At 47.0% G+C, this 19,062-nt stretch overlaps 1 protein-coding gene and 1 non-coding gene across 2 annotated transcripts in view; one reads left to right on the top strand and one right to left on the bottom strand.

The window, feature by feature from the left end:
• Positions 1-4,639: 4,639 nt before the first annotated feature.
• On the bottom strand, positions 4,640-4,855 carry LOC120367102 (small nucleolar RNA U3). The gene has a single exon (XR_005581585.1). It is a non-coding gene; the product is annotated as a small nucleolar RNA U3 (small nucleolar RNA).
• An 8,214-nt stretch (positions 4,856-13,069) lies between these two features.
• Positions 13,070-19,062, top strand: part of SHMT1 (serine hydroxymethyltransferase 1) — a 42,527-nt gene continuing 36,534 nt past the window's right edge. The window contains exon 1 of the mRNA XM_003929276.4: positions 13,070-13,263. The gene's annotated coding sequence lies outside the window, so the exon portion shown is untranslated. The remainder of the gene's footprint in view (positions 13,264-19,062) is intronic.

Below are 19,062 nucleotides of genomic sequence, written 5' to 3'. Positions count from 1 at the left end.
GCTCCCATACCTCTGCCACCTTCTCCTTTTCCAGAGCACCTGGTCACCCAGGCCACAGCAAACCTCTTTAAGCTGCTTCCTCTCTTTCTTATGTCTTCCCTGCTTCTCTGTGTTGGTTAATCTTCTGAAGCACTGAGCAGATCCTGCTGCAGACCTTGCAGAAACTTCCCATGATTCTTTTGTCCACACTTCTCTTCCTGGTCTCCTAGATGCTCCATGACTTAGCGCCATCCCTACCCACCTGCCAGAATGTCCTGACCCCTCCCTTCACCTGAGCCTGTTTTAGTCCCTGCCTTTGCAATATCACACAAACCAGCCTGCCTGTCTCTTTCTTTCTTCTTTCTTTTTCTTTCATTTCTTTCTCTCTCTCTTTCTTTCTCTCTTTCCTTTTTCCTATTTCCTTCTTTTCTTTTCTTTCTTCTGTGATGAAGGCTGGCTCAGTCGTCCATGCTGGAGTGCATGGAGCCCAGAGGGCTGCCACCTCCTTTACTGCCAGGACAGATGTCTGTGCGTGTTCTTCTCCTAGCCAACAGTACAGATGCAGTCAGCAAACAAAACACACACAGACACACACACACAACTTCCTCCCTCAGTGACCCCAATGCCTGACAACAGAGATGAATCATGTTACTCAAAGTAGAAAGTTTCCGTCAGTAAGTGAAACTGACAAAAGGATGTCTTAAAAGACAATTGCTTCAAATTTAATGTCTGTAAAGAAATATGCAGTTGATTGTGGAGATTAAGAAGTAAATTGCCGTGGTGGCTCAAGCCTGTAATCCCAGCACTTTGGGAGGCCGAGGCGGGTGGATCACAAGGTCAAGACATCGAGACCATCCTGGTCAACATGGTGAAACCCCGTCTCTACTAAAAATACAAAAAATTAGCTGGGCATGGTGGTGCGTGCCTGTAATCCCAGCTACTCAGGAGGCTGAGGCAGGAGAATTGCCTGAACCCAGGAGGCGGAGGTTGCGGTGAGCCGAGATCGCGCCATTGCACTCCAGCCTGGGCAACAAGAGTGAAACTCCGTCTCAAAAAAAAAAAAAAAAAAAAAAGAAGTAAGGGAAACATTAATCAAAAGTAGAATAATAAATTTTATTGTATAAATGTTTTCTTTTTCTACAAGTTAACATATAAAGGACAATCGCATAGAATTAAAGGTGTTGTGTTTTTATTCAAGAATGATTATGGGGACAGAGTCTCCCTTTGTTGCCCAGGCTGGAGGGCAGTGGCATGATCTCAGCTCACGGCAACCTCCATCTCCCAGGTTCAAGGGATTCCCATGCCTCAGCCTTCTGAGTAGCTGAGAGTACAGGTGTTAAGCCACCACACCTGGCCAAGAATATTTTCAAAAGCACGTCTCTGAGGCTATAAAAATTGAAGTTGAAATTGAGGAATGAAGTTTGTAGCCTGAAGTAATTGGGTCTACTAAAACAGTAAGTAGGCTGGGCACAGTGGCTCACCCCTGTAATCCCAGCACTTTGGGAGGTCAAGGAGGGCAGATCACCAGGTCAGGGGTTTGAGACTAGCCTGACTAACATGGTGAGTGAAACCCTGTCTCTACTAAAATACAAAAATAATAATAATAATAATTAGCCGGTGTGGTGGCACATGTCTGTAATCCCAACTACTTAGGATGCTGAGACAGGAGAATCACTTGTGACAGGAGAATCACTTGAACCCAGGAGGCGTAGGTTGCAGTGAGCTGAGATTGTGCCACTGCACTCCAGCCTGGGTGACAGAGAAAGACTTCATCTCAAAAAAAAAAAAAAATAATTATATATATATATATATATAAAATAAGTATTCATTTTATGTCTAAGTAAAAGAGATAAAGGCTAATATTTCATTTGATATACTTTCTTTTAAGATGGATTTCATTCTGATTCTGCTGTTCATTTTAGGTCATTTAACAAGTAGATGACGACTACAATTTTGTGTTCAGATTTAAAGAGTATAAACCAAGTCTCATTTCATTAACTAGTAGAGACCAACAGGTTGGTTAAGAAAGAAACCATTAATTTTACAAAAAGAGTTATCCTGGCCGGGCGCGGTGGCTCAAGCCTGTAATCCCAGCACTTTGGGAGGCTGAGGCGGGTGGATCACGAGGTCGAGAGATCGAGACCATCTTGGTCAACATGGTGAAACCCCGTCTCTACTAAAAACACAAAAAATTAGCTGGGCATGGTGGCACGTGCCTGTAATCCCAGCTACTCAGGAGGCTGAGGCAGGAGAATTGCCTGAACCCAGGAGGCAGAGGTTGCGGTGAGCCGAGATCACGCCATTGCACTCCAGCCTGGGTAACAAGAGTGAAAATCCGTCTCAAAAAAAAAAAAAAAAAAAAAAACTAGGCCCAGAATTTGGATATTAAAAATGCACAAGCTGGGTGAGGTGGCTCATGCCTGTAATCCCACAATTTTAAGAGGCCAAGGTGAGCGGATCATCTGAGGTCAAGAGTTCGAGACCGGCCTGACCAATATAGTGAAACCTCATCTCTACTAGAACTACAAAATTAGCAGGGAATGGTGGCATATGCCTGTAGTCCCAGTTACCTGGGAGGCTGAGGTGGGAAACTCGCTTGAACCAAGGAGGTAGTGGTCACAGCACTGCACTTCAGCCTGGGCGACAAAGCAAGACTCCATCTTGAAGGAAAAAAAAATAGGTTATTATGTTGGCCAGGCAGAGGTGCCTCATGCCTGTAATCCCAGCACTTTGGGAGGCTAAGGAGGGCAGATCACTTGAGATCAGGAGTTCAAGATCAGCCTGGCCAACATGGTGAAACCCTATCTCTACTAAACATAAAAAAATTAGCCGGGTGTGGTAGTGCATGCCTGTAATCTCAGCTACTAAGGAGGCTGAGGCAGGAGAATCACTTGAACCCATGTGGTGGAGATTGCAGTGAGCCAAGATCTTGCCACTGCAGTCCTGCCTGGGTGACAGGAGACTCCATCTGAAAAAAAAAAAAAAAAAGCAAAACTCATTATGTAAAGATATATTACAAGTTTTTTTGTTTGTTTGGTTTTGGTTTTGGTTTTTTGAGAAGGAGGTTTGCTCTTCTTGCCCAGGCTGGAGTGTGGAGTATTTTTTTTTTTTTTTTTTTTTTTGAGACGGAGTTTCGCTCTTGTTACCCAGGCTGGAGTGCAATGGCGTAATCTCGGCTCACCGCAACCTCCGCCTCCTGGGTTCAGGCAATTCTCCTGCCTCAGCCTCCCGAGTAGCTTGGATTACAGGCACGTGCCACCATGCCCAGCTACTTTTTTGTATTTTTAGTAGAGACGGGGTTTCACCATGTTGACCAGGATGGTCTCGATCTCTTGACCTTGTGATCCACCCGCCTCGGCCTCCCAAAGTGCTGGGATTACAGGCTTGAGCCACCGCGCCTGGCCAAGTGTGGAGTATTAATGGCATGATCTTGGCTCACTGCAACCTCTGCCTCCCAGGTTCAAGCAATTCTCCAGCCTCAGCCTCCGGAGTAGCCGGGATTACAGACATGTGCCACCATGCCAAGCTAATTTTGTATTTTTAGTAGAGACAGGGTTTCTCCATGTTGCTCAGGCTGGTCTCAAACTCCTGACCGCAGGGGATCCATCCGCCTCATCCTCCCAAAGTGTTGGGATTACAGGTGTGAGCCATCTCACCCAGCCACAAGGTATTTTATCAAAGCATTATTTCTAGTGGTAAAAACTGTAAAGTAATAATTATTTTCCATCTGTACAGGTATAGATGAATAAATTATGGTTACACACAAATTACAAAGCGTTAAGCACCTATTCAAATGAATAACTTGGCTATCAGTTGGTCTAGAGATAGACATGCACCTTTTTCCTTTTGAGATGGAGTTTTGCTCTTGTTGCCCAGGCTGGAGTGCAGTGGTGCAATCTGAGCTCACTGCAACCTCTGCCTCCCAGGTTCTAACTGGGATTACAGGCATGGGCCACCAGGCCAGCTAATTTTGTATTTTTAGTAGAGGTTAGATTTCAACATGTTGGCCAGGTTGGTCTTGAATTCCCGACCTAGTGATCTGCCGGCCTGGGCCTCCCAAAGTGCTGGGATACACTTTTGTAGAGGCAGATTAGCAACGTTTAAAAAGATACACATTTTGGGGTTGGGAGCGATGTAATTTCAGCACTTTGGGACGCCATCGAGGGCAGATCAGCTAAGGTGTGCAGTTCGAGACAAGCCTGGCCAACATGGTGAACCCTAACCTCTACTAAAAATACAAAAATTAGCTAGGCATGGTGGTGGGCACCTATAATCCCACCTACTGAGGAGGCTGAGGCCTCAGAGGTGGAGCTTGTAGTGAGCCAAAATCGCGCCACCACATTCTAGTCTGGGAAATAAAACTCCTCTCAAAGAATAAAAAAAAAACCAAGAATTAAAAAGTAAGTATAGCATGCAGAAGCGATTGGAAAAATTATAAGTTATAAACTGCTTCCTCTTGCTTTTATAGAGAGCCGTGCATGTTTTTAGCTACTTTGCATACAGCAGAGAGAGAACATACCACAAAACTCTCAAGAGCGATGAAATAAAGTGCCCGCAAGAACAGACTGGCTAACACCGAGAGAAAACATCCATGCACAGCTGAAACAAACTAACAAAACTTTCATCGATTAACTTTCTTTAAACCATAGAATAAAAGGAATCCACTCAGACAGTGTCCTCTCCCTCTTCTTTCCCGAAAGAAAAAGAAGAACGATCATCAATGACAAATGGCTGTTGCACCAAAACAACACCAAAAGTCAGCTTCACGCTCAGGAGAGGACACTACGTCTCTTCCTCGTGGTTTCCGGTGCTCTACACGTTCAGAGAAACTTCTCTAGTAACAAACTATAGAAATGATCCCTGAAAGTATAGTCTTAACTTTCGTTCTACAGCCTCCACCCAGACTTCATCCACCGCACACTTTGCACTGATGGCGAAATACATTCGCTTTCTGATTCCATTGGGAAATAAATAGAAAAACAGATTGGCAATATCATCTTTTCAAATACTGTCAGTCACTTGACAACACATTTTAAAGTTTAAGTGGAAATGTAATTTTTAAAAAATTGCTTAAATTCAAAAAGTTGAAAAAAAAAAGGCGTGCTTAATTAGCATAATGCTGATTGACAGCCAATCACAACCTGAATTTTTAAAACGGACCGTGTTTGCTCCTGGTGTGGTGAACCCGCCTGCAATCCGGTAATCCCTGCGTTCTGAGAGCCCACAATGAGGCCCAGGCGGGAGGATCCTTTGTTCTATGAGTTTGAGACCAGCCTAGGCAATATAGCGCGATCCCGTCTCTACCGGGCCGGGGGGGCGGGAATCAAAACTGAACTGGGCGTGGTGGCGCCGCCTGTAGTCCCAGCTAATCAGGAGGCTGAAGAGGGATGGTAGCTTGAGCCAGGGAAACTGGCTGAGTTCGAAGCTGCAGTGAGCTTTGATTGCCACACTGCACCCCAGCGTGGGAGCAAGAGTGAGATCTTGTGACTTAGTAACAATTTTTCTAGGGGGGATGGTATAAAATAGACATAAAATGTACCATTTTAACCATTTTTCACATATACAATTATGTGAATGCATTAAGTGCATTCATGCAAACAATGGTATGTAACCATCATCATTATTTATCTCCAGAACTTTTTCAACATCCCAAACTGAACTCTGTACCCATAAAACAAACTTTCTTTTCCTCCCTCTGCCCAGACCCTTTTAACCACTATTCTACTTTCTGTCTCTATGAATTTGATTCTTGTAGGTAGTTCTGTAAGTGGAAATGTGCAATATCATTTTTTTAAAATCTGGCTCATTTCACTTAAAATTATGTTTTCAAGGTTCATTCATGTTGTAACATGTTACAGAATTTCACTTCTTTTTTAGGCTAGAAGTGCAATGATGCATGACGGCTCACTGCAGCCTTGACCTCCAGGGAGGGCTCAGATGATCCTCCCACATACAGCCTCCTGTAGTTGGGACTACAGGCACATGCCATCACACCTGGCTAATTTTTTGTATCTTTTGTAGAGAGGAGGTTTCACCACATTGTCTAGGCTGGTCTTGAACTCCTGGGCTCAAGGGATCCACCCACCTAGGCATCTCAAAGTGGTGAGACTGCAGGCGTGAGCCACCACGCCCAGCTGTTTCCTTAAATTACATTTTTGAATTGTTCCTTGCTAGTGTATAAAAACACAACTGAACTGGGCGCAGTGGCTCACGCCTGTAATCCCAGCACTTTGGGAAGCCTAGGCGGGCAGAATACCCGAGGTCAGAAGTTTGAGACCAGCCTGGCCAATATGGTGAAAGCCTGTCTCTACTAAAAATACAAAAAATTAGCCGGCATGGTGGTGGGCACCTGTAATCCAGCTACTTGGGAGGCTGAGGCAGGAGAATCACTTGAACCCAGGAGGTGGATGTTGCAGTGTGCCAAGATTGAGTCATTGCACTCCAGCCTGGGCAACAAGAGCAAAACTCCTCAAAATACAACAACAAAACAACTGATTTTTGTGAGTTGATCTTGTGTCCTGAAACTTTGTTGAATTTGCTGATTAGTTCTAGTAATTTTTGTGAGTGTATTCTTTTGGATTTTCTATATTTATAGAAATAGTTTTATTGGCTGGGCGCGGTGGCTCAAGCCTGTAATCCCAGCACTTTGGGAGGCCGAGGCGGGTGGATCACGAGGTCGAGAGATCGAGACCATCCTGGTCAACATGGTGAAACCCCGTCTCTACTAAAAATACAAAAAAGTAGCTGGGCATGGTGGCACGTGCCTGTAATCCGAGCTACTCAGGAGGCTGAGGCAGGAGAATTGCCTGAACCCAGGAGGCGGAGGTTGCGGTGAGCCGAGATCACACCATTGCACTCCAGCCTGGGTAACAAGAGCGAAACTCCGTCTCAAAAAAAAAAAAAAAAAAAAAAAAGAAATAGTTTTATTTCTTTTTTCCCGGGTTGGTTCCTCTTACTGCTTTTCCTTACCTAAATGGTCCGGCTACAACTTGTGGTAAAATGCTGAGTAGCAGTGGTAAAAGTGAACTTCTGTGTCTTCTTCCTGATCTTCTGGGGAAAGCTTTTAGCCTTTCACCGTTAAGTTTGATGACAATTGTGGGTTTTTCACAATTACCTTTTATAATGTTGAGGCAATTTCCCACTTTTCATAGTTTTATTATATGTTTAATCATGAAATGTTAGAAATTCTTTTATTTTTCTTTTTTTTGAGACAGAGTCTTGCTCTGTTGCCAGGCTGGAGTGCAATGGTGCAATCTTGGCTCACCACAACCTCCGCCTCCCAGGTTCAAGCAATTCTCCTGCCTCAGCCTCTCAAGTAACTGGGACTACAGGCGCATGCCACCATATCCAGCTAATTTTTTGTATTTCTAGTAGAGATGAGGTTTCACTGTGTTAGCCAGGATGGTCTCAATCTCCTGACTTCATGATCCTCCTGGCTTGGCCTCCCAAAGTGCCAGAGTCCTGGGATTATAGGCATGAGCCACCGTGCCAGGCTGAAATGTTAGAATTTTTTAGATGCTCTTCCTATGTCAGCTGTTTCCTTTTTTTTTTTTTTTTTTTTTTTTTTTGAGATGGAGTAGCCAGGCACGGTGGCTCAAGCCTGTAATCCCAGCTACTTGAGAGGCTGAGGCAGGAGAATCACTTGAACCCAGGAGGCAGAGGTTGCCGTAAGCTGAGATTGCACCACTGCACTCAGGCCTGGGCGAAAGAGACTGAGTCTCGCTCCATCGCCAAACTGGAGCACAGTGACTCAATCTCAGCTCACTGCCATCTCCGTCTCTCATGTTAAGTCGATTCCCTTTCCTCAGCCTCAGTAGCTAGGACTATAGGCGCACACCACCTCTAGCTATTTTTTTAAATTTTTTGTAGAGACGGTGTTTCATCATGTTGGCCAGGATGGTTGCAATCTCCTGACCTCGTGATCCGCCCAGCTCGGCTTCCCAAAGTGTTGGGATTACAGGCTTGACCCACCGCTACCAGCCATTAATTGATTTTCTTATGTTGAGCCACCCCCTTGCATTCCTGGGATAAATCCCTCCCTTCCTCTCAGCCGCAGCACCTGAGTAAAGCCTTCTTCCTTGGCAATAACCATTGTCTCAGTGATTGGCTTTCTGTGAAGTGAGCAGCAGGCTCTGGACCAAACCCTCGTGTTTTCATAACACCAGGATGGCCAGTAGCCTCCAGACACTGGAGGTGTCAATGAAGGAATCCTCCATTTAAGGCTTCAAATGACCCTGTCAACAGATTGATTCCTGACTTTGAACTTCCAGAACTGTGTGAGAATAATTTCCGTTTTTGTTTTTGTTATTGTTTTTTTGACAGAGTTTCACTTCATCACCCAGGCTGGAGTGCAGTGGCATGATCTGGGCTCACTGCAGCCTTGGCCTCCTGGGTTCAAGTGATTCTTCTGCCTCAGCCTCCTGAGGAGCTGGGATTACAGCCATGTACCACCACGCCTGGCTAATTTTTTTCTCTTTGAGACGGAGTTTCGCTCTTGTTACCCAGGCTGGAGTGCAATGGCGCTATCTCGGCTCACCGCAACCTCTGCCTCCTGGGTTCAGGCAATTCTCCTGCCTCAGCCTCCCGAGTAGCTGGGATTACAGGCACGCGCCACCATGCCCAGCTAATGTTTTGTATTTTTAGTAGAAACGGGGTTTCACCATGTTGACCAGGATGGTCTTGATCTCTTGACCTCGTGATCCACCCGCCTCAGCCTCCCAAAGTGCTGGGATTACAGGCTTGAGCCACCGCGCCCGGTTCCTAGCTAATTTTTATATTTTTAGTAGAGATGGGGTTTTGCCATGTTGGTCAAGCTGGTCTTGAACTCCTGACCTCAAGTTATCTGCCTGCCTTGGCTTCCCAAAGTGCTGGGATTACAGGCGTGAGCCACCACACCTGGCCAAAGCCACCGCACACAGCCTTTAATTTCAAAATAATTTTACACTTACAGGAAATTGCATTCAGCACAGAGAAGTCCTACGTGCTCTTCACTCAGTTCCCCCCATGGCTACATCTTCCATAGCTATAAGTATAATATCAAGTCATCAAATTTACACTAATGAAATATGTGTATATGGCTCTATGCCATTTTATCACATGTAGATTCATGTACTGACCATTGCAATCAAGATACAAAACTGTTCCATAAATATCTCATTTGGTTTTTATTTATTTTTATTTTTTAATTTTAACTTTTTTTTTTTTTGAGACGGAGTTTCGCTCTTGTTACCCAGGCTGGAGTGCAATGGCGCGATCTCGGCTCATCGCAACCTCCGCCTCCTGGGTTCAGGCAATTCTCCTGCCTCAGCCTCCGGAGTAGCTGGGATTACAGGCACGCGCCACCATGCCTAGCTAATTTTTTGCAACTTTAGTAGAGATGGGGTTTCACCGTGTTGACCAGGATGGTCTCGATCTCTTGACCTCGTGATCCACCCGCCTCGGCCTCCCAAAGTGCTGGGATTACAGGCTTGAGCCACCGCGCCCGGAAACTTTTATTTTTTTGAGACACAGTCTTGCTCTGTCGCCAAGCTGGAGTGCAGTGGCACGATCTCAGCTCACTGCAACCTCCGCCTCCTGATTTCAAGTGATTCTTCTGCCTCAGCCTCCCAAGTAGCTGGGACCACAGGTATGTGCCACCATGCCCAGCTATTTTTTGTATTTTTAGTAGAGATGGGGTTTCACCATGTTGGCCAGGATGCTCTCAATCTCTTGACCTCGTGATCCACCCGCCTCAGCCTCCCAAAGTGCTGGGATTACAGGAGTGAGCCACCGCGCCTGGCCTGGCCTTCATTTATTTTATTATTAATTTTGAGAGACAGGGTCTCACTCTGCTGCCCAGGCTGGAGTGCAGTGGCACAATCATAGCTCACTGCAGCCTTGAACTGCTGGACTAAAGTGAGCCTCCCACCTCAGCCTCCAGAATAGCTGGGCCTACAGGCATGCACGCATCACCATGCCTGGATAATTTTTTCAACTGTTTTTGTAGACACAAGGTCTTGCCATGTTGCCCAGGCTGGTCTCAAAGTCCTGGCCTCAAGCGAGCTTCACATCTCAGCCTTCCAAAGCACTGGGATTGTAGGCATGAGTCACCACTCTAGGCCCTCACCTCTTTATAGATATAACCCTGCTCCATACCATCCCTAATTCCCGACATGAGGAATTTGTTCTCCATTTCTATAATTATGCCATTTTGAGAATGTCATATAAATGGAATCAAATCATACAGTCTGTAACCTTTTGAGATTGCCTTTTTTTTTTTTTTGAGCTGGAGTCTTACTCTGTTGCCCAGGTTGGAGTGTAGTGAGGTGATCTCAGCTCACTGTAACATCCACCTCCTGGGTTCCAGCGATTCTCCTGTCTCAGCCTCCCGAGTAGCTGGGATTACAGGCCTGTGCCGCCACACCCGGATAATTTTTGTATTTTTAACAGAGATGGGGTTTCAGCATGTTGGCCGGGCTAGTCTCAAACTTCTGACCTCAAGTGATCCACCTGCCTCGGCCTCCCAAAGTGCTGGGATTACAGGCGTGAGCCACCGCGCCCGGCCTGACATTGTCTTTTTTTCATGCAGCATAATTCCCCTAAAATCCATCCAGTTAGGAGAAACAAAGAAACCACACACTCCACAGCACAAGCTGGAATGCAGTGGCACAATCTCGGCTTACTGCAACCTCCGCCTCCCAGATTCAAGTGATTCTCCTGACTCAGCCTCCAAGTAGCTGGGATTATAGGCAAGTGCCATCATACCCAGGTAATTTTTGCTTTTTTTTTTTTTTTTTTTTGAGACGCAGCTTGACCTCCCAAAGTACTGAGATTATAGGCATGAGCCACCATGCCTGGCCTTAATTTTTGTATTTTTAGTAGAGGCGGGATTTCACCATGTTGGCCAGGCTTGTCTTGAACTCCTGACCTCATGATCCACCCACCTCAGCCTCCCAAAGTGCTGGGATTACAGGTGTGAGCCACCATGCCCGGCCAAACCTAGTATCTTTAATTTGTATTTGTCCTTATAATCTACTTCCTGCTTGATGTTCTAAATTCCAAAAATCCATGGAGGGTGGCACGTCACTAGGCAAAAAAGCTATTTGACAAAATCATTCAGAGTATATGTACTGTGGTTTTTAATGACTGTTTTAGAAAGAACTGCCTCCTCTCCAGATTTTTTTTTTTTTTTGAAACAGCCTCACTCTGATGCCCAGGCTGGAGTGCAGTGGTACCATATCAGCTCACTGCAACCTCCTCCTCCCGGGTTCAAGTGATTCTCCTGCCTAAGCCTCCCAAGTAGCTGGGATTACAGGCACCTGCCACCATGCCTAGCTAATTTTTGTATTTTTAGTAGAGACAGGGTTTTACCATGTTGGTCAGGCTAGTCTCAAACTCCTGACTTCAGGTGATCTGCCCACCTCAGCGTCCCAAAGTGCAGGGATTACAGGCGTGAACCATCTCACCCAGCCTCTTCTCCAACTTCTAATCCTACACTGTTACTAGCTCTCCCTGCACTTTTCTGAATCTGTTTTGAATCCATGCATTAACTGTCACACTAGCCACATATGTTACAACATTTTGGAAATCGATGGCTAATGAGAGGGGAGCAAAGTACTGAGGACTGAAAAATGAGTCCATCCTCTAGATGGGGAAGATGAGACTCAGAGAAGGCAATTTACCAAAGATTATGCGCTTGGCTCTTTCCCCAAGTGTAGCCCCTTGGTTTTTGATCACTTTTTAAAAATATTGGTTTTTTCTATTTGTATTTTTTGTTTGTTTGTTCATTTTTGGGATGAGGGTCTCACTCTGCTGCCCAGGCTGGAGTGCAACTTACTGTAACCTCTGCCTCCCAGGCCTAAGTGGTCCTCCCACTTCATTCAGCCTCTCAAGTAGCTGGGACTACAGGCGCCTGCCATCACACCCAACTAATTTTTAAATTATTTGTAGAGACAAGGTTTTACCGTGTTGCCCAGGCTGGTCTTGAAGTCCTAGGCTCAAGCGATCTACTTTGGCCTCCCAAAGTGCTGGGATTACAGGCGTGACCCACTGCGCCTAGTTTTTATCATTATTATAATCATTTTTATTTGACAAATAAATAATAATAAAATTTATGACACAGCCTCAGGAGCTCCTGACATGTGCCCCCGGTTTTTATCATTCTTAACAATAGCTAATGTTCACTGAGTCCTTATTGTGTGCCAATAAGCGTTTTATTTTATTTTTTGAGATGGAGTCTTGCTCTGTTCCCCAGACTGGAGTGCAGTGGCAATCTCGACTGACCACAACCTCTGCCTCGGGGGTGCAAGTGATTCTCGTGCCTCAGCCTCAGGAGAAGCTGGGACTGTAGGCAGGCGCCATCACGCCTGCTAATTTTTGTATTTTTAGTGGAAACGGGGTTTCACCATGTTGGCCAGGCTGGTCTTGAACTCCTGACCTCAATTGGTCTACCCGCGTCGGCCTCTGAAAGTGCTGGGATTACAGGCTTGTGCCACCCAGCCGGCCCCTCAGTGTTTTAGATATGTATGTCTATTAATCCTCCTGACAGCTGTGCCAGACAGATAGTTGTCTTCAATCTAGTGATGCGAAGAATCACTTGAGGCCAGGAATTCGAGGCCAGTCTGGGCAACGTGGTTAGACCCCCATCTCTACTCCAACCTGGGCACAGAGTGAGACCCTGTCTCAAAAAATAAATATATAAAAACAGTAATAATAAACTGACTGCTCTTGGATTCCACACCTACAGGGTAATAATGCTGCACTTTGGTCCCACATTCGTCCTAATTGAAATGACCACCCTATTAACTAAGAAGTACCATGAACAAAATTCACTCATAATCCCACGGCCCAAGCGGCAGGCTTAAGTGAGGAAGACCCTGTGCAGTCTTCCCGGAAATCCCCGTCCACACAGCATATTTGCAGCCAAAGCGTGTCAGTCCTACAGGCTCCTGCCCCAGGTGCGCAGCTGCGCCACGCGACCCCCGGCCGGCCCTGGAGGAGCCAGCCCTGCCCGCCACTCCGCCGCAGCCAATAGCGCAGGCGCGTTTGGAGGCGGCCCCTGCTTGGCTGCGCGCTCTGATTGGGCGTCTCTGGGGGCGGGGCCAGGCCGAAGCCTGGCGCGCGGGGTGCACCTAGCAGAGCGCGAGCTGTCCAGCGCCAAGTTGCGTTTGGGGTTGGCGCGGCAGGTCACGTGGTTGGAACGCGGCGGTGCGCGGGGCGTTGGGGCAGCGGGTCTGAGACTCTGGTGGCACCGGCGGCGGCGTGGGACCGAGGCGTCGCTAGGCACTGGCGCGTGGCCGTGTTCCGGTAGGTGGGCGGCTTCGGGTCCGAGGGCCGCGGCGTCCTGGATCCCGGGGTTGGGGTGCTCGGGCGTCCTCGCTGTCCCCTGCCTTACCTCACCCTCTGCAGTCGGAACGACGGGAGGGGAGCGCTTGGGTCGCGCCTGGGCTGGGGATTGGGCGGCCGCCAGCCGCGGCTCCCCGGTTCCAGGCACATTCGGCGCGATGGGGTGGCCTCGGTGGCCTTTGGCAGGAATGCGAAGGCTTACCCCGAATATGAGTAGCACTTTTCTCGTTGAGCATTTTCGATTTAAACACAGCTCCTCGCCTTGTTCCTTAACGACAAAGCTGCAAGTCGAGTGTTAACCGTTTCCCGCATTTTACAGGTGAGCAAGGTGGTGGGGCTCGGAGAAAGGACACAACTTAAATGGCAGAGCTCGGAATCGAACCCCGGGTCTCAAAGCCTGCTCCCCTAACCGCTACGCGCAGGGTCCCTCCACTTTTGGCCTGTCCCACCAGATCCCTCTGGGGAATGAGTTCTTCCTGTTGCCGGCAGTCTGCCACCCCACTGTTGTAGGAGACAAATGTTGCACTGTAAAGTTCTTGGCCCGGTGCCTCAGCTTTGAGATTCTGGGAGTTAAGTGACCCTTGGTCCAGCTGAGGTCAGCACAGATGCAGGCCTTCAAACTCGGGCAGTTATCCCAGGGAATAAACTGGATAAACCAGTTGAGGTTCTTACAGAAATAACATTGTAGGCTAGGCGCGGTGGCTCATGCCTGTAATCCCTAGCAATTTGGGAGATGGAGCTGTGCAGATTACTTTAGGTCAAGAGTTCAAGACCAGCCTGGCCAACACAGTGAAACCCCGCCTGTACTAAAAATACAAAAAAATTAGCCGGCCATGGTGACACACACCTGTAATCCCAGCTATTCGGGAGGCTGAGGCAGGAGAATTGCATGAACCCAGGAGGTGGAGGTTGCAGTGAGCAGAGGTGGTGCCTATGCACTCCAGCCCCAGGGACAGAGTGAGTATACTCCATCTCCCAAAAAAAAAAAAAAAGAAAGAAAGAAATAACGTCAATTTATTACCTGGGGGAACTTGGAATGGAGGTTGGTAATTGTGTTTTTATTCAGTGCAGTGTTGCAATGTCCTGGGACAAGGCTTTGGAAGTGAAGAGAAACCAGAGTTCAGATTCTGGCTTTTATTATATGACTTTAGACAAGTTAGCTCTCTGGGTCTCAATTTCCTCCTCTGTAAACAAGAGAACACAAAAATCTGTTTGTGAGATAGAAGATGTTCAACAAGGTAGTTCCCTTAGCAGACCCCTGGTTGGATCCACTTGTGTGATAGAGGCCCACGTAAGATTTGGAGGCATGGAGAGGCTGGTGACTTTGCCGGTGACCTCACTTACTGAGTCTCCTTCCCTGGTGTTGAGGATCTGGCCACACTGAGCGACCGTGCCTCTACAGAAATATCTAATGCTGTAATGACTGATGCTGCAGTGAGCTCTGTGTTAGCTGGGGTGCTTACCGGGTGTTACTGAATGTTAATGAAGACGTCCCTAAGATTCCTAAGTTTCCTTTTCTTTCTTTCTTTTTTTTTTTTTTTTTTTTTTGAGACGGAGTTTCGCTCTTGTGACCCAGGCTGGAGTGCAATGGCGCAATCTCGGCTCACCGCAACCTCCGCCTCCTGGGTTCAGGCAATTCTCCTGCCTCAGCCTCCCTAGTAGCTGGGACTACAGGCATGTGCCACCATGCCCAGCTAATTTTTGTATTCTTAGTAGAGACGGGGTTTCACCATGTTGACCAGGATGGTCTCGATCTCTTGACCTCGTGATCCACCCGCCTCGGCCTCCCAAAGTGCTGGGATTACAGGTGTGAGCCACAGCGCCTGGCCTTCCTTTTCTTTCTTTATTTTGGGACAGAGTCTTGCTCTGTTGTCCAGGCTAGAGTGCAGTGGCGTGATCTCGGCTAACTGAAACCTCCACCTCACTGGTTCAAGTTATTCTCCTGCCTCAGTTTCCTGAGTAGCTGGGATTACAGGCATATGCCACCAAGACTGGCTAATTTTTATATTTTTAGTAGAGATGAGTTTTTGCCATATTGACCAGGCTGGTCTCAAACTCCTTACCTCAAATGATCTGCCCACCTTGACCTCCCAAAGTGCTGGGATTACATGTGTGAGCCACTGTGCCCAGCCCTTTTTTTTTTTCTTTTTAGAGAGACAGGGGTGTCAGTATGTTACCCAGGCTGGTCTTGACTCCTGTGGTCCTGTGACTCCCCAGACTTCAGGACTTCAGGTGTGTAAGTCTGATTTTTTTTTTTTTTTTTTTTTTAAGATGGGGTTTCACCATGATGGCCAGGCTGGTCTTGAACTCCTGACCTCAGGTGATCCACCCACCTCAGCCTCCCAAAGTGCTAGGATTACAGGCATGAGCCACCGTACCCGGTGTAAGTCTGATTTCTGACTCATAGCGAGTCACACTTCCTCCTTTCTCTGAGCTTTGAACTTGGGGTGCTCTGTGCTTGCTTACTCTGCGTAGATTGCTCTCATCCCAGATCTTAGGCTTGGCTCCTTTCCACAGCTCAGATTTCAGCTCGGGGATGTTCCCTGGCACAGTCTGAAGTAGCTCTTCCTTTCTTTCCTTTCTTTCTTTCTCTTTTGAGACAGGATCTTGCTCTGTTGCCCAGGCTGTAGTACAGTGGTATCATCTAGGCTTACTGCAGCCTCAGTCTCTGGGACTCAAGCGATCCTCCTGCTTCAACCACCCAGAGTAGCTGAGAATATAGGTGCATGCCACCAGGCTCAGGTAATTTTTTAAAAAAATTTTTTATATTTTTTTGGTAGAGACAGGGTTTTGCCATGTTGCCTAGTCTGGTCTTGAACTCCTGGGTTCAAGTGATCTTCTCGCCTCAGCCTTTCATAGTTGGGGATTACAGGCATGAGCCATCATGCCTGAGCTTGTGTATTTCTTTTCCTTTTTTTTGAGATGCACACTGCTCTGTCCATCCAGGCTGGAGTGCAATGGCATGATCTCCCTGCTCACTCTAACCTCTGCTTCGCCAGTTCAAGCAATTCTCCTGCCTCAGCCTCCCAAGTAGCTGGGATTACAGGCACCCACCACCACAACTGGGTAATTTTTGCATTTTTAGTAGAGATGGGGTTTTACCATGTTGGCCAGGCTGGTCTCAAACTACTGACCTCAAGTAATCCACCCGACATGGCCTCCCACAGTACTGAGATTGAAGTTGTGATCCACTTTTTTTTTTTTTTTTTTGAGACAGAGTCTTGCTCTGCTGTCACCCAGGCTGGAGTGCAATGGCATGATCTCAGCTCACTGCAACCTCTGCCTCCCAGGTTCAATAGATTCTCCTGCCTCAGCCTCCCAAGTAGCTGGGACTATAGGTGCCCGCCACCATGCCTGGCTAATTTTTGTATTTTTAGTATAGTCAGGGTTTCACCATATTGGCCAGGTTGGTCTTGAACTCCTGACCTTATTATCTGCCTGCCTCAGCCTCCCAAAACGCTGGGATTACAGACATGAGCCACCAGGCCCAGCTGTATTTTTTAATTGTTTATAATTTGTTTCTCATAAGAGCAGGACCTCTATCTTAGTAACTTCTGTATTCATAGTGCCTAGCTCTGTGCCTGGGATGTAAGAATTGTTCAATAAATGCTGATTGAATGAATTCATTGTAGAGGTTCTTAGATACCAAACATTTATTTTGGAGTTTTTTTTCTTTTTGAGAGACACGGTCTCACTCTGTCATCCAGGCTGGAGAGCAGTGGCAAAATCATAGTTTATGGCAGCCTTGACCTCCCAGGCCCAAGTAATCCTCTCACCTCAGCCTCCTAAATAGCTGAGACTACAGGCATACATCACCATATCATCCAGCTAATTTTTATTTTATTTTTTTATAAGATGGAGTCTTGCTCTGTCACCCAGGCTGGAGTACAGTGGCTCAGTCTTGGCTCACTGCAACCTCTTCCTCTTGGGTTCAAGTGATTCTTCTGCCTCAGCCTCCTGAGTAGCTGAGACTACAGGCACATGCCACTGCACCTAGCCAATTTTTGTCTTTTTAGTAGAGACAGAGTTTTGACATGTTGGCCAGGCTGGTCTTGAACTCCTGAACTCCTGACCTCAGGTTATTCACCCTCCTTGGCCTCCCAAAGTGCTGGGATTACAGGCGTGAGCCACCTCACCAGGCCCTGAGATGGAGTCTTGCTCTGTCACCCAGGCTGGAGTGCAGTGGTTCGATCTTGGCTCACTGCAACCTCCACCTCCTGGGTTCAACTAATTCTCCTGCCTCAGCCTCCTGAGTAGCTGGAATTATAGGCACCTGCCACCACACCTGGCTAATTTTTTCTTTTTTTTTTTTTTTTTTTTTGAGACGGAGTTTCGCTCTTGTTACCCAGGCTGGAGTGCAATGGCACGATCTCGGCTCACTGCAACCTCCGCCTCCTGGGCTCAGGCAATTCTCCTGCCTCAGCCTCCTAAGTAGCTGGGATTACAGGCACGCACCACCATGCCCAGTTAGTTTTTTTTTGTATTTTTAGTAGAGACGGGGTTTCACCATGTTGACCAGGATGGTCTCGATCTCTCGCCCTCGTGATCCACCCACCTCGGCCTCCCAAAGTGCTGGGATTACAGGCTTGAGCCACCGCGCCCAGCCAATTTTTGTATTTTAAGTAGAGATGGGGTTTCACTATGTTGGCCAGGCTGGTCTTGAACTCCTGACCCTGTGATCTGCCTGCCTTGGCCTCCCAAGTGCTAGGATTACAGGTGTGAGCCACCATGCCCAGCCCAGGCCTTATTTTGAATTAAACATGGAATTACGCTATGACCCAGTAATTCCACTTCTGAATATATACCCAGAAGAATGGAAAGCATGGAGTACTTGAACAGAAATTTGTATACCTGTATTCATAGCAGCATGATTCACAATGACCACAAGGTGGAAACAACCCAAATGTCTATCAGCAAATGAAGGGAGAAATAAAATATGGCATACACATACAATGAAATATTATTCACCCCTGAAAAGGAGGCCAGGCTCAGTGTCTCATCCTGTAATCCCAGAACTGTAGGAGGTTGAGTTGGGAGGATCACTTGAGGTCAGGAATTTGAGACCAACTTGGCCAACATGGTGAAACCCCATCTCTACTAAAAACACAAAAAATTAGCCAGGCATGGTGGTAGTCACCTGTAATCCCAGCTAGTCAGGAGGCTGAGGGAGGAGAATTGCTTCAACCCGGGAGGTAGAGGTGGCAGTGAGCCAAAACCACGCCACTGCACTCCAGCCTGGGCAACAGAGTGAGATTTCATTTCCAAAAAAAAAAAAAAAAAAAGTCCTGGCACAGTTGCTCACACCTGTAATCTCAGCGCTGTGAGAGGCTGAGGCAGGTGGATCACGAGGTCAGGAGTTCAAGACCAGCCTGGCCAACATGGTGAAACCCCATCTCTACTAAAAATACAAACATTAACGGCACAGTGGCGTGTGCCTGTAATCTCAGCTACTTGAGAGGCTGAGGCAGGAGAATTGCCCGAACCTGGGAGTTGGAGGTTGCAGTGAGTTGAGATCATGCCATTGCACTCCAGTCTGAGTGACAGAGTGAGAGTCCGTCTCCAATAAAAAAAAAAAAAAAGAAGAAGAATAAGGAAAGAAATTCTGATACATGCTACAACATGGATGAATCTTGAAAACTATGGTAAGTGAAATAAGCCAGACACAAAAGGATAAATACTGCATGATTCTACTTAAATGAAGTAGCTAGAGTAGTCAAATTCATAGAGACACAGAGTACAGTAGTAGTTACCGGGATCTGG

The sequence above is a fragment of the Saimiri boliviensis genome, chromosome 17 (genome assembly GCF_048565385.1).
Source record: "Saimiri boliviensis isolate mSaiBol1 chromosome 17, mSaiBol1.pri, whole genome shotgun sequence".
NCBI lineage: Eukaryota > Metazoa > Chordata > Mammalia > Primates > Cebidae > Saimiri > Saimiri boliviensis.
The sequence above is the reverse complement of the archived record's forward strand: the minus strand, read 5'-3'. Positions and strand labels throughout refer to the sequence as shown.